We start from the raw sequence: 16,400 nt of genomic DNA, 5'->3' as shown, positions 1-16,400 counted from the left end.
TTCCCTAAGGAGCACTGCTGGTCAGAGTGGTCTTATGAACTGTTCATCCTGTTTTTCAGGAGCACTAGGAAGCATAATCTTCAGTTTAAGGTGACAATGAGGGACATATTCCATGAATCTTGGGGCGCTTGTGTGAATTAGTCTCAAAATAGCAGTGTTCTGCAAAGTCTTCCTGAACAGCATTTAGCAGCAGGCTGCAGAGTGTTTCCTGGTACTTGCAGAAGGCAGTGAAGGAGTGGTGATTAGCGAGACAGTTTTTAAATGTTGACACTGAAATGGTTGGCATTACCAGATCTGTTCAGAGGAGTTGGGCTATGGTGAGTCAATATCTGAAACAACCAAGTGATTTCGTACGCAAAGCAAATCCAAGCACTCGTATGATAGCTAAAATGAGCAACGGCACGGGTCTTGGTGTTGTCTCGTAAACATGCACTTACTGGTATGAGTTAGGCATGGGTGTTTGCTGTTTCCATTCATGTTATTCCTTTCTTGTATATCTGTTTTTCCAGTGGGATTGGAAAGACCATGTCACTTTCAGATGTGTGATGATCTCTGTCTGTCATAATCTAGCTCTTAATGACTTTATGGCTCCTTCTGTCACGGTAATTAAGTTTATCCTCTGCTGGCACCATCCCGCATCATTTAGATGAAGACAGAACATTATTAAGGAGCATCATCATAGTTTTCCTGAGAGACTGTGCATCGAAGCAGAGAGTATTTAGCACGCAGTTTAATTTTGAGGTTTGTTTTTATTTCAGGAGAAAGATTTGCAACATGATTATGTACAGAAAATGTACATACTTTGAGACATGTATATGCTTCTTACATGACTCTCACCCATTGCTTCATACAACCACTATTTACATTTGGAGCTAGTGGTTTCTTAAATGCTCAGAGCCCACAATTGAGCCCAGATTTCCAAAAGTGCTTGGCACCCAGCAGTTCTCACTGAGACATTTTTATGGCCAGATAATCAAAATTGCTCAGCATGGTGGAAGCTAGGGAGTTTTGAAAACCTAGCCACTTATTTTAATGCCCAAATGGCAGCTGGGTTCTTCAGGAAAGCTGGTTCATATATTACAGTACCAGTGACTGTGTATCAATCCTGTAAATACCTTTTTTCTCTTACGGACATACAGTCTATCATATATGTGCCCTTCAAAAACTTTCCCACTCATTCTTCTATATAAATTGTAATTACATTAGTTTCATTGAATTTGGAAAGTTGTTGGTACCATACGAAAGAATCAAAGTTCAAATGAAAATCAGATCCAGTAATTATAGGATTTTCTACAAGCATTTTTCTTTTCAGGCTTGACTTGGAAATGAAATAAAGACGAGAGACACCCGTTTCCAGGTTGAGAAGCAAACAAAACCAAATTGTAAAGCATGAGGGTTGCTTAGATGAACTGCTTCTTATAAAGCAGTTTGACAGCTGAAAAGAAAAACACTGAGGTAACTTGTAAAGTGAATAAGCTTTTAGCTGTTACATTTGCAATTTTCCGCTTAGTGTTGCCTATCCTACTGAGCAGAGAGCCTTGGTAGTAAGTAATGCGCCAATAATAATAGTCAGCATTTACTTTGTACTATGAAGACATTAACTAACTAGCCTAACACCCCTGCAAGGTAAGGAAATAACAGTATGATTGCCACCTTGCCTGTGGCAGAGCAAACACACTAGCAGAGGTAGAAGTCAAGGTTTGCCAAGAGAGTTGCTGGTTATGTTGTTCCTCTCTTATTTCTTCTAACAGTTGCAGAACCACCTCTTAGTGTCCCAAGAGACATGCTTCCTCTGCACTATTCACAGAATCACAGAATCTTAGTGGTTGGAAGGGACCTTTGAGATCATCGAGTCCAACCACATTAAAAAAAAAAAAAAAAAAAAAGCACCCACCAACTAAACTCCACACCCACAACCCCACACACAACACCCCACCACAAACCAATAATCTTGGGCAGTAGAGCATGCCCTGAAGAGCCATGTCTACACGTTTCTTAAATACCTCCAGGGATGGTGACTCCACCACCTCCCTGGGCAGGTTGTTCCGGTGCCTGACCACTCTTTCAGTAAAGTAATTCCTCCTAATATCTAATCTAAATCTCCCTTGCCGCAGCTTCATACCATTTCCTCTGGTATGGTATTATAAGGGCCTGATCCTTATCAACAAATGTGCTGTACCATTTGTGATAATGAAGGATGATTTTGAGTATTTCATGATGGTCAGAGTATTTCACATCTGCCCACAAAAGGTTTCTTTTACTCAGGTAATTGTTAGATGTGAATGGCAATTCCTGTGCTTCCTAGAATTTCAATGCAATTAATAGCAGTCTCTATGCCTCATAAAGTCATTTGGAAGTAGGCATAGGGAAGGTCAGAATGTCTCATATGCTGGAGGGAGGGGTATGTGGATGCAGAGTCAGCAGAAGCCATGACTGAGACAAAGAAAGGTGAGGGATCTTGGTTTTGTGGGACCTCTATTACGTGAACCTCCTTGTTCCTCATGCTGGCACCAGCTGCCAGAAGCTCAGCGGTCCCTGTAGGAGATAAGCTGGCACCTAGGTGTTTTGTAACATGAAGCTTTTGTTTCTGAGGGATCTAACGTCAGATCTCTGTGGGTGAAGGAAAGCATTGCAAGGCTCGGTGTGCCAGCTAAGGGAATTACTCTCTCTTGACTTGCTGCCCAGTGAGTAGGCCATTTTATCAGAGTAGGTCATGCTAGCAGAATGCCTTAAATCAGACCCTTTGGTAACCCATTCACTGAAGGACTTTCAGTTTTATGTAACTTCTGTTGGAACAGCATGGTTCCTTGACAGCTACCATCTAGGAACTGAACCTGTTTGCTAAAGGTTGAGTAGGGCTGCATGTTTGAAATCACATAAGTCATTTTTCCTAGCCTTTGTACTGTTACCAGAAGTAACGCAGACACTTGTGAGTGTGAGTCTCATTAACAGTCAACAGATGGAAGCCCAATTCTTTGAGTATAACCAGGTACCTATCTCTTACTAATTTCAGTAGATAAAGATTTATAAGTATTTTTAATATATTGGACTATGGCATTTCTGAATTAATAGTTAGAGAGGTTTTAAAGTTACCCTCACGCCCTGTTTTCCTCACCATGTGTACTCTATGCCTCGACCAGTAGCTTTTCTCCTACAGAGCCCTAAAAGCACTGTGGAACTTCTCTTTACAAGATTTGGTGCGCATTTTCCTGGCAAAAGAATGACCTTGGGATCATCCCGCTCCTCTTTGTTCTTACACTGTGAAACATACTTGTCCACTATCCTTTCTCTACTGCTTGTAAGCAGTAAACTCAAGAGACAAACCTGGGAGAGGTGGATTGTTTGCAAACCTGTATCTAAAAGGACTTCATTTAGCTAATAGTAAGAAATAATGTGAGTAGCGTTAGGGAAAAGATAGGTAAGAAGTGGCTTGTGTGGTGTGGGTTGATGAATTCAGAAGGAATTTGTCTTTTAATTACTTTACTACTTTTGAAAATGTATGCGTAAGTCCTTCCTTCAAACAAAAGGAACTTAAGCTTTTTAGACAGAGGTCTCTGACTGACTTGAAGCGTTATGACACTAACTGGGTGCAAGTTCATTCTGTTGCTGGATGAGCTTCCTTAAACAGCCTTGTTAAGAAACCTTTGCCAAAAATCGTATTTGAGGCTGGCTTAATATGGTGGTAAATGAACTCTTTCATCTGCTTTCTTACAGCAACAAGTGCTAGCTTAAAAGTAAGGTGCTGAAAAGGACAAAATAAATGCTGTGTCAGCATGCTTTTTTTTTTTTTAATAGCATTACTAGTAGCAGCTGACACTACGGTATGTTAAAATACTTTGTGCTGTATGCTACAAAATACACAAGTGGTTTGAGAAATTTTTATGATATGTCTCCCTCCCTCACATGGAGTATTTATGATTTCTTATTTCCAGGATATACTTTTTAAAATCTGGTCCTTCTCTACTTGCCCGCTTTTCCACTTGGTTTGGGTATCCCATTTTTGCTTGGAGTGTCTCTCACAAAATCTGGAATTAGATATACAGAAACTTGGATTGTGTAGTCATTCTTCCTCCTAATACAGTTTAATTTCTAGGACTGGGGGATATTTGCTATTTAGTATTGCAGGCCAGTTCTTGTGAATGGTGATGGAACCATTGGTTTGCGAAGTAGCTCTGCTTGGCTGTGTTCTCATGCCAGGTGCTCAAGAAAAAGACTGCAGTTAGTCATTGGGAGAGAGCAAGGACAGAAAATCTGTCTTTAGGAAGGACAGGTTACTTAGAGTTCAGAGATTTCAGTTGACTATGAGAAGCAAATATTTTTTTTTACAACTGTATTAATTTAACTTTCCTGTTAGGAATGTTTTCCTTCCAAAGTAAAGATTTTGCTGATTGTCTTGCCTTCTTGTTTGTTTATTTTTCCCCATTGAATTATTCTACATGGACTGTTCGTTGTTAATTTTCAGTGAAAGATGAGGTTTGAAATTGGGCCAGTTAATAGTAAATGAGTATTGGAGACCCCAAGTATGATCAGCATGGGCTAAGAAGGTCCAGAAAACCAATATTCATGTCTGCATAATTTGTGACAGCATCTGATATTCTAGGTAACAGGCATGTTGGTAGTCTCCAGGTCTCCATCGCCTACCTCTGTGCAAAATAAATAAATAAATAAATGGTGTTTACTTGACAGGTAACCAAACTGGTGACAAAATACACCAATAACTAGGAATTGCTATCATTAAAAGAAGACCTCAAAAATCCATTCAGAGCTGCATGCAGCTTTAACTTACAGCTTGAGCTCTTGCTCTTGCATTCTGCCTCCTTTTTCCTTTGTAATTTCCACTGGAGAATTATTCACTTCCTTATCTAAGCTGTTTAATTCCCCTGGTGGGGTAAAGTGCGGACAACAGCTCTTGGTGGAACCAATCATACTGTAATACCGTCCACCTTAATGCATTTATTTCGAGATCCCCTTGCATTGTTATCCTGTTTTCTTTCTTCTTTTTCTAGCAGTAGTTTAAGTAAGAAGGACAAGGCAAAGTTAGGTAACAAGATTGCTGCTGAGGCCCCAGGCTCAGATCTTTCAGTATATAACTTTCGTGTAATTTCAGTTGTGAATCTATGTTGTGTATAGGTTTTATGCAGTGTTCAGTCTGCAAAATGAATGATATAATTGCCCTGCAGGGTATGCAGACCAAATAAAATTAAGTCCACATGAGCTACTGTCATCTCTTCTAGCTTGACAAAAGGTGATGTTAGATTTGCGTCTGACTTAGTATTATTAAATCTTTCAGTATTTGGGGTGTGTCATGTTCTGGAATTTCATTAAAACCTTATCATTAACTAAAGGGTCAAATTTCTAGTCCTCATCATTGTAGAAAATAGCCTGAAAACGTATGATAGTGTCTGAGGAAAGAGAAGGAAAATAAAAATAGTCCCTGCATTGTTCTTTTTGGAATCCAAAGTTACTGGTTGCTGGTTTTTGTTTGTTTATTTGTCTTTTTGGTTTTAAGATCCTGTGACTGACTCTCAGATTCCTGGAACAGTGAATTTACACATCAGTTTTGCAAATACAGGAGGGGGCAGTTCTTGTGTAAAGAGTCGTGCTGGGAAGCTGGTGGAAGTTAGTGATGGAAAGTGCCACTCTTACTGTTAAAGGTTCGATCTGGGCTGAGAATGTAGATATCACATGGCATTTGTAGCAGTGTATGTAAACGAGGGTGTTGAAGTGGGATAGCCACATTTGTAAGAAAGCATCAGTACAGGTATTCCCTTTCTGTTGGATATAGCTGCAAATGCCTCAGATTCAGTAATTTATGGAAGAAATGTGTGTCTTTGCTTCATACCCCTTCACGCAGAACTATGTCATGCTTTTTGTAAGCCCAGAATCAACCATTGTAAAATAAGTCATTTCTACTGTTGAACAAACATACCAAGGCCTTCTGATATTTTGCTTACCACGTAACATCAAAGGCCATGCTGCTCCGGGAGAGCCCGCTTAAGCCTTTTGTTTCAGCAAAATGCACACCTGCCAAAAATAACATGAAGGTTTACCAGGCAGTATTTCTTCAAACAGTGCTCCTACCCTCCCACATCCCAACCAAAGAATGTTTGTGTGTTGCTGCCAGTTTCTGCCAACGGATACAAGCAGAGGGGAATGCAGGAACTGCCACTAAGTTTCCAGAAGAACAAGGCTTGACATATTTTGGCCAAAGAGAAATCCATAATCCTTAAGGAACAAAGATTCCACTTTCATGGCAATCAGTCTAATGGGAAGGGAACAGCAGGGAGATGTAATTCAAATTCAATGGGATGTACATCAAGTAAGCCAAAACAGTTTCTTAGCAGCAGGCAAGCCTGTGATCTTAGTCCCATTAGGAAACATCTGGAATGTTGCCAGTTTCTTCAGTAGGGTTGCTGTGGATTTACATGAAACTGACATCAGAATCCAGGTCTCGGGGGCAGCCCATCTGACTTTAACCACTGGTAGCTGAGGTTACTATGTACCTCACTGAGAGCAAGTCCAGATTTTGAGATTAGGGTATTTTCAACCACAATATCTTTTCCAAATTTTCTTTTTTGGGGGACAATCAGCATCTACTTCAAGGGCATTTAGTGACTTCTCAAACGGGAACGGTCCACAGGCAAGACAACAATATGTTACAGTGCAAGCCACCAGCCTTCTAGAAATGATACATCTATTGATGAATGTAAAAGGTTTTCTTATTCTGTGACTTGGAAGTTTCTTCACTGCTCAAATAAGACCCTCTGGGTAGAAATACTGTGCAATATAATTGCTCCTTTCTCATTGATCCTGTACAAAGTACAGATTGTGAAGTGTATCTTGAGCTAGAGTTTTTTTCTATTTAAGAATATTCTTTCTGTTACATCTTCTATACTCAGTAAATGAACATAAGGAGAAGGACATCCAGGATTTAAAACACTTGGTGAGGGAATGACAGCTATGTGGTTGTTTTATTGTGTCCTCTTTGTTTTTCAAACTACTACATAATCTTTAGTGGAAACCCCAAATGAATTTATTGTTTGATTAATTAATGGGTTGGTTCCGTAGCAGGTATGATTTGTTGTTAATGGAGCTGTAATAAGGCTGTGTTGATTTGTACCATGAATCCAACTCTTTGAAGTAAAGAACTATAAAGTATTAATTATTCTCTGTGGGCGTGCAGAATTAAGTACTGTGCATGGGATGTGTGTTATACATAAGTTAGAATTTATTTTTTGGGCACCTAACCTTCTTTGTGGTGTGTTGTAAAGCAAAGGTCTGGGAAATTCCCTTCTTACCCTACCTCTAAGTGTTAAGTAGCTCTTTCTGTGCTTTATATAATATGGCTAGTATTGTGCTGGTAAAAAATTGTCCAGGTTTACGGGTTTGGGTTTTTTTGGTGGTTTTTTGTTGTTTTTTCATTTTGTTTTTGTTTTGGTTTGGTTTTTTTATGGTTTTAAAATGTCACTTCAGGTTTCTCATTGTCAGGATTTTCTTTGAACCAACAGAGACAACCAGCAAATTCAGTAACAAAGAAGTTAAGACCCCTTGGTCGTAGTGTTCCTGGGCTTCAGAATAATTAAAAGTGGTCTAGATCTAAAATTCTGGCCTGTCTCAATCGCTGGTTGAAAGTAATCCTGATGTGTCTTAGGCTTGCAATGAGCCAGCAGCTGATAGCTTTTACTAATTAACTGAACTGACCCTTGAATTTAAAGCTCAAGGAAGAACCAGGAGTGTGAAATTCAGTAATACAAGGATGAATCACTGGAAACGGGACCCCCTCTGCTTCCCAAATAGGTTTTAGGTTTCTGTCATTCCTCTTTGTTTCTCTCTGTATTCTTTGAGTAGACTATTTCATTCTAAATTACTGTACTTCTCTGTATCTTATATGTCATGCATGGTAGGATGGAATTAATTTACTTATTGCCTACTATTTTTTTGGCTTTTTGTTTTCCCTAAGCTCTCTTTTTATCAGGCTAGCCATCAAATGCATGATAGTGCCACTTCAAAATTTCTGTCTTACTAATAAGAGATTGCGACTTGAGAAAGAAGTCAGAACATCACTGGAGTATACTGAGAACTCTACTAGAATTTTGGACCTTCTCTCAAATGAGAAGTCAGTCTTTGAAGATCATAAACATTTCTTCTTGATGTTTAAAAAAAATCTCAATCAGATAGAACTTACGTGTTCACTTTTGGAAAAATAATATGATTGTCAAGTAAAGTCCTAAAGAAAACTCCAACAAAATAGGATCTATTTATTCATGCTTCTGCCTTGATTAAACTCTACTATCTACCATCTTGTATGGCAAAGTTGTTTGAAACTCCTTTATTTTTTTCAAAATTGTATGTGATTGATCTGATCCACCGTAGCTGGTCTGAGTTGGTAAAGAAGGCTTAGTTTAGCAAGGATTCAAGTGAAGAAATACTATGTGTACGTAGGTCCTTAGTTATTGTTACTATCCTTAGTGGCTGTTATTCTACATTGTGAATTTATGAGCACTGAAACATTGTTTGAAATGGGTAATTTTTCAAATATATAATATCACTTCTATTTATTTCAATTAATATTCTGGTCTAAAAACAAACAAGCAAACTCTTTTCAAAAGAACCAAACACTGGTCCTTCATTAAAACATCATCTAAAAAATTTCTTTGAACTTGAAACTCAAGTGTTCCAATCTCTATTCCAATTTTACAGGGAGAATGAAACCCTCAGGTCAAGGGGGTTTATAATCTAATTCTGAAGTTCAGAGTGCACTAATCTAAGTAGCGTTGGTTCTAATTAGGAGATTCAGTAGGTTTGAATTGTTCTGTAATTTTAATCTCTAGAAGGCATTACAAACGCACAATGATGCAATAAAATATTAAATGATCCTAGAAGAGAGAGTAATGAAGACTCTCAACATTCAGAGGGGATCCATTGTCAGTGCATTTGAAAATTTGAATTGAAGGATCTGATAAGAAACAGGTAATAAGTAGAGGGTGTAGAACTCTGCTACTTTATCCTTCACAGCATGATAAACTCAGTTGAGCTTTGCATCCTTAATACTGCCTGATGGAAGGTTTGGTAAACTGAATGGCAGGAAGATGACTGTGGTGCAGAAGTTCCTGTATATTGGATGAGAAGATCCTGTAGTAGTCAACATCTACAGAGGTCATCTCACTTTAGCAAGAGTCCACAGCATGCCGAGTTTGGAGAACTCCTAAACCAGTGCAGTTCTTAAAATGGTTTTTGTGACTAAACTGAAAGTAGCTTGACTAGGCTTTGACAATTATTACACTGTCTACCTGAAGGGGATGGGAAATGAAGTAGACACTCCGCTGCTTGTTCTTAGAAAAAAGACTCTGGTGTTGGTACAAGCAGTAGAACACTTGGCCTTCCCTTCCCCCTGTATTATGACCACTTTTCCTTTGCAAAGCTTTTATATAGAGCGCAAGGACCTATAAATAACAAGGGACCCTATAAATAAATACAGCTGCGAGCCGACAAAGGCTTCTGACAAATGATGTTTATTGAATTTCTCACGTGTGGTCCAGTTTGAATCCAACTGTAGGGCTTGCTAAGTTTTCAGAAGTATATTTTGTGCCCAGGCCTGGGATTCCCCTCTGTTAGGCAGAATAGGGAGCTCTCTGGCCAGCTGAGTGAAGGAGAGGAATGAGTAAAAAGAAGAGAGATTTTTTATTTTATTTTTTTTTCAGTGAAGCTAATCTTATGGTATTAACTTTAGACAAACCAGTCCAAGATCTAGTCCCTATTGTTTACTTGAGAGGGTTTATGAGGGAAAACAATCATATCACTGCAAAGTGCTGGCTGAAACATGACACTACCCCCCAATAATTAATCCTGTGTCGTTGTCCTATAAATGCAGTAGTTCATATCTAGATTTAAGTACATTTTATTGTAGCATTCAAAAATTGTAGTCAGTGATGTAGGTGGGTATGGCCTGTTATGGTGGGTGTTGTATGGACAAGAAAATAGAAAGCCTCAGTCCCAAAGAGCTTGAAGTCTTCCACTTGAGCAGAAGTTCCAGGTCTGCTGGGTGCATAGAGTTGGTTGGATCTGACCCATAGCCGCCATGGGAGCTCTATTCAGGTAAATTGACAAAGCATTAATTACTTCAAAGGAGAGCTAATGAGGCAATAAACCACAAGGGTGAAACTCAAATGGTTTATGGTACCATTAGTAAGCTGAAATGGAATTATAATTAGAGCAGGGCAAACGATTCATAGTCCACAATTTATCCAATGGATTTAGTGCTTGTTTCTGTTCATGAATTATGCACAAGTAGACATATTTTAGGAATGTATTCATTGTTTGAAATTGCTCAGCAGCCACTTTATATGGAGGTGTTTCTGCCTATAGGAGTAGCCGTGTACAGTTTGTTTCTGGTTTTTCTCTGCTTGGGGGCTTTGTGCATGTACTTGTGTTCTGTAGTGGGTGACTGAAATACTATGGTGTTTCTACTTCCTGGAATTTTATTGAAAAAAAATTTTAATTATTCTGAGATATGTAGCAGTTACCTAAATTTGCTGGAGAAACCTTTCATGATCTTTAGGGATGGGTTTTTTGCTTGAGGAACAGTCCTTTTGCAAATAGCTCAGCAGTAGAGCAGGAACCTCAGCAATACTTGCTCAGACATCCATCCCCAAAAATGAATAAAACTTGTGTGTCCAAGTAAAAGTGTGGTTCAAAAATGATGAAACAGGCTCAAGAGAGCTTTGTTCAACTGATTAGATCTTTACTTGAGTTAGGTGCAGAATAATTCAAACATGCCTTTGAGTGACAATCTGATCTCAGGCTTTGAGGTGGTGTGGGGTTGAGCTCATAGAATTCCTCTTGGAGCTCTTCCAGTTTGCATAAATACTTGTATAATATAAGGGGTGATCCTCTGTCATGCGATAACTTTCCTGTCTCTGCTATGATTAACTTGAAATTATTTAAAAAGGGGAACAAAATTGCTGAGAGAGATCTAATGGTTGGAGATGACTATGTACACCCACTGATGCTCCTTGTCCCTGGATGGTGTGTTTGTGTCTTTGTCTTCCTGCACACATACTAGTGTGTAGCAGGCTTTACTGATGACATCCAGCTTCTTCTCAGACCAAAAAATATAGGTAGTACTTCTGAGTATGGAGTCCCTAAACTATCCATTAAGATGTTCTGGCGTGTCAGCCTCTCCGTTGAAATGTCTTGGGGCCACTGTTTTTCCATTACAATCCTGTTCTCTTCTGTGCAGACCTATTCAGAAGAGACAGAATTAAGCCACAAACCTTTATCTTCTTCTAAAGCTGCTGTATACACTAGCCTGTTAATCAGGCATTTACTTCTGTATATCTCAGGTGATTGACAAGCTTAGTTTCTTGGAGTGGAGGCGCTTTGTGCTGCCCACTGGTCGCCTGGCTCCACGTTTGCCTTCCTGAATAAATCATGCATTCTCCTTTTTGTGTGACATGTTTAGTTCCATGATTTAAGAGCTTTAACATATAGCTCTTGTTTGTTCTTGCTTTTGTTAATAACTAATCGTGAATTATCCATGAATGGGCTAATTAGGGCATTAACCGTATATTATATACCAAGCAAAGAATCAGATCTTTCACAGACATCTATGTAGGTAGTAACTTCTTGAAATATCCCTGAGCTAGGAATGTCTGCATGTATTATGGAAGATCTTGCAAATTCTGGCCTGCGGGGTAGTCGCAGCATAGCTCAAAAATCAAAACAAGTCATACATAGAACGAATGCCTTGTAGGGGGAAAAAGTCAGGATCCCAAATGATGCAAATGGTGAAATATGAATCAAGAATTTGGTAATGTATTATCCTTTCAGAAAGGACAAGATTATTGGAACTGATCTTTGTTTTTACTGTAAAACTTTAAATGAAGCTCAGGTAGAATAAAATGCGAAATAGGAAGACTGCCCATGTGCTGTGAGATTGTTTTGTGGATTCTAATACTATGACTTTATTAATAAAGAGGCAGAGAGAGACTTCGTAACAGTTTGGAGGTTTGTATTCTGGGTACCTTTTAACACTCTTCTGACATGGTAGCTTAAGATTTCCATATGCAGTGCAGCAATGATGAAAATCACTAGTGTAGAGTAGAAATAAAGTGAACAGAAACTCAAGGAAAGAGTCCTAGAGGTGGCCAACATAGAAATTGAGGCAAACACCCATGTTGCAAATATGATAGAACCAGAGTAAGTGATGCTGGTGACAGCAATGTTGTCAGTAACGTTAGCAGTAATTCTTCGTTGTTCTTCAATGAACCATGTGCCAAACTAATTCTGATTCTATTGCCTGGCCACAGTGAGCCTCTTGTGGTTCTGTCTGCGTTCTGGTGTCTCTCTCAGGAAGTCAGCAACATCTCTTCAGCTTGCCCTCATCTTGAAACATTTTCTCAGGTAGCTGAGAATGACATTACAAAATCCAGTCTCTTGAATCCAGTAGTGCTTCTGAGTCTCAAAGGTTTCTAGCTGCCAAACTCTGCACCAACAGCATTGCATGGTCAATCCCCACTTCAGACTTTCTGTTATCTTATTTTGTACATGACCCAGCAAAACCCCGGTCCAACTCTGAGTCAGTGTACAATAAAATAACAAAATTGTCATTTAGATGTTTGAATTAAAAAGATTGTGGAGTCTGTTTCTACCAAATGACTTTTCCATCAAATATTTATAAGCTTGGCTGGTTGTTTGGGGTTTTTTTCAGAAGAAAAATACCAAGAGACATAAATCTATATTAAAGACTAAGTGCCTACCAAATGGAACTTTATGCACATTTGCTGTGGTTTCGCACTTTCTTTTTACTCGAGTGTTACAGAGCAAAGCCAGCAAAACCCACAAAGTTGATATTTTCTCTCTTCCATCTTTTAGCCCCTAAATTTTAGTTTGAATGCTGCTGTTTTCTCTAGCATGCACTTCTGGATGCCTGACTAAAGCACAGATGACATGATACACGATGAAAGCCAAAGGATTAATCTTCTAGGGACTCAAGGCTAATGGCCCAGTAATGCTCACCCAAGAGGGAGTTGTTGTGGCTGTTTCAGATCTCAGTCCTAGTCACTTTATAATAATTTGGAGATTTCCACTGGAAATTTGGTAGCAGTAGGAGTAGCTTTTAATAAGGGCACAGCAGTGCTTAATGTTGATGTACTGTATTTTGGATCAGAACCTTGCTCCTGCCTTTTCTTTTTCTGCTACTGCAACAATCAGCTCTAGATTTGCTTTCTATAGACCCACTGTGATCAGATTTTCAGCACAGTCCTGCATATGTGTGTCTTTCAATTTATTCTCGTCTCTGAAATCGAGGTAGGAAATTTCAGTGCAACTTGTGGGCACTGACATTCGACAGCAATACTTACCGCTTGCGTGCTGGTCTGTTTCTGCTACAGTCCTACCAGGGCCCACTGTTTCTTAAGATTTACTTTCTTGTCTTCCACCATTAATGTGGGAAGTGGCTTAATTTCTGAGTATCATGAACAAAGGCCGTCCTCATACTAGGGCCTGTGTTCCCAGGTGCTACCATTGCTGAATACACTTCAATGAAGAATCCATAGCTATTTTAGTTCTCTCTAGAGGTGTTTGGGACACTCATCTGCTGTTGGAAATGAAACCGTTACAACCTTAGCTCCTGAAACCTCCCGTTGCAGGTCTGTGTGTGGCAGAAATTCGGAAGAGACTTATGTCCCTTTCAGTGTACCCTTAAATTTTCATTAAAGCTGCTCTTTGGAGTTTCTCTTGTCCTGCTTATTATATATGTATGTGAGAGTGCATATGACTTTTGTGAGCATGTGGTACCTGAGTGTTTCTGTATATATGTATATTTACGTAGATGTATTCATATATAGATGCAAATATGTATATACATGCATTCAGATGAGTCATGGAAAGTGTAAATGTATGCTTCTGATCATGATCTGTGAGCGCCACACAGGTGTGCGCATGGGCGAGTGTGCAGGTCTGCATGTGTCATGTAGGTTAACATGTGCGTGTATTGGATTTATCACTTTGATTTTTGTTGCTGTGAGAATTCTGAATTGCATGCAAATTCTCTTGTGCAAATGGTTTGGATTTTGGGACTCCTCCCCTTGCTAATGTGCTCAACCAATCTCTCTCTTGATTGAAAGATTGAAAGAAAGAAAAAGAAAGATGGAAGGCAGGAGAGAGAGCAGTGTAAAGGTCAGCTAGCATTGGAGCCTGACGCAGAGATTTATAACCCTCCAAATTCTCCCTCTCTCTGGCAGCATGTCTTTACAGACTCACATTATCTCTATTAATACCAGCCACAAGGTCATTACTCAGGCACTGAGCCTTCCTCCAGCATAAATATTTATACAAGGCTGACCTGCGGCTGCTGCGTTTGCCTTTTATTTGATTTCTGCCGCCTTTTGTGTCTGTCAGCTAATGTCTTTAGCTGCTCTGTCTGGGACAGTGGGAGCTGAGAGAGGAGCCGGGGAGGGGTTAAGAAGGGAGTAAAAGAGAAGGGGCCGGGGGGGGGGTGGGGGGGGAAGCAGGGAGATTGGGAGAAGAAAGAGAGGAAGGGGATGGACAGGAGGTTGACATTTTGTATGATCCCTGTTGATGAAGATGTAATAAACCCTTTATTTCACAGCAGGTTAAAATTTTTTAAGAAGTCTGTATTTTGCAATGACATTGCAAAATCTGTGAAAATTTCCTTTTATCTACTTAAGAAGATGGGAGTACGAGAATTTTTTATGTATAGAGTGTTGCTTTTGCTGGAGATCAAGGGGGTTTTAGAAGCCTATTTCAAAGAATAAGCTAAGGATAGCTTGCATGTAGACATCCATGAGTGAATACGTAAATATTCTATCTCACTAATTTCTGTAAGGCATGATTTCATGGATGCGCATCTATGCTCACCTTAACATGCTAATACTACTCTGAAACCTTGTTTCTTGGCTTCTGTCAGTTGGGTGCAGATACCTCTAGTGGCTGAAAGGGAGGTAAGGTTGTTTTTCTTGGGCATGCATGTTCTAAGGGGCAAGGACAGCCAGTATCTGTGCTGTGGCCTTGTGCGTGTCCTTTATCAGAGCTTTAGCTGACAATGGTCACGGATATATTGGGAGTTTGGGAACAGGAATGGAAAATTGAGAGAAGCGTGGCGCGTGCCAGTGATTGGTTAGAAGTAAGCCTTTCAAGTGAGATAAAAACACAGAAATTGAAGGGACGAATCATGGGTTTAACCACGCTCTAAAATCTATAATGGCACAGCCTGCCTTAATTCTACAAGGGCTTGATATTTAAAGGCACTTTTAACTCCCGCTATCCCTGTCCTTTGTGAGCTGAGGCATTCACTGCACTGGTGGTGGAGATACCCATGCTAAAACCAAAGCAGTTCACTGTAGCAATGGATTAGCACTGCCTTAGCATTTGCTCTTTTGAATCATTTTAAGACTGGTAATTTTACTTAAATTAATTTTGCTTTTCTCTGTTTCCCTTAGTTATTGGATACCGCTAAAGGTCACAGACTCCATCAGGTAGACTATAGTTTAGACCTAGTATAGCAAATGGTGCAGTTGACTGTGATGGGGTTTTTGTTGTTGTTGTTGTTGTTGAACTACTGTTCAGCATTTGCACAGGAGGTTTCCCCCTAACACCCTTTAAAATTTCAGTCAAAAAAAAAAAAAAGTAAAATTAGGCTAGCTTTAATATGGCCTTCAGATATGTTTTCTCTACTTTCTGAAAGATTCCTTTATTTCCTTCTTTCTTCTCTTTGGGGGTTTGAGAAATGTAACTTTTACCTGCCATCAGGATGCAAATCCTACTCAGTGCTATCATGTCAGCGATGACTGGAGAGGCTCACTGCAGACGAAGAGTGAGGGTACTTTATTAAACTAACATGTTGTCTTTTGTCATTACTGTAAGCAAGGATTTTTGAGCTTGAATCCCAGACAAACATCCCTTTGTGTGGTCTTGGTCTTTCAGCCTGACTGAGTTGACTGAACTAATCACCTAGCTATATTTCTGAGAAACTTTTAGGTTTTATTGTGTGCAGCTGCCTACACCCCCTTCCTGAATACAAAGGTCTTCACTTCAAGTCTTTGAACTGTTTTGTCAATGAGGTGGGAATGGCTTATTTCAAGAATCTCTTCGTTTCCTTACCCCACCTGAGGTCATTTCTCCTTCAAACTATTGATTCTGTGATGCTGCATTTGCATAGAACCAAAGCTGCCTCTTTTGTCTCTGAGTAGGTTACAATTTTAAAATCAAAAAACACACCCCACCCCCTCGGACCCCCGCAAAATCTGGTCATATCTTTATAGCTTGTTTCTCTGTAGAAGAGCAGGAGGTGCATTAGCATCTCTGGTGATCAACGCACACCATATTCAATCGATTCTCCACAAACTAGAGTGCACAGCTTGTTGGAAGCAATTCTGCAT

The sequence above is a fragment of the Chroicocephalus ridibundus genome, chromosome 13 (assembly GCF_963924245.1).
Source record: "Chroicocephalus ridibundus chromosome 13, bChrRid1.1, whole genome shotgun sequence".
NCBI classification, from domain to species: domain Eukaryota; kingdom Metazoa; phylum Chordata; class Aves; order Charadriiformes; family Laridae; genus Chroicocephalus; species Chroicocephalus ridibundus.
This window is presented reverse-complemented; position numbering follows the sequence as displayed.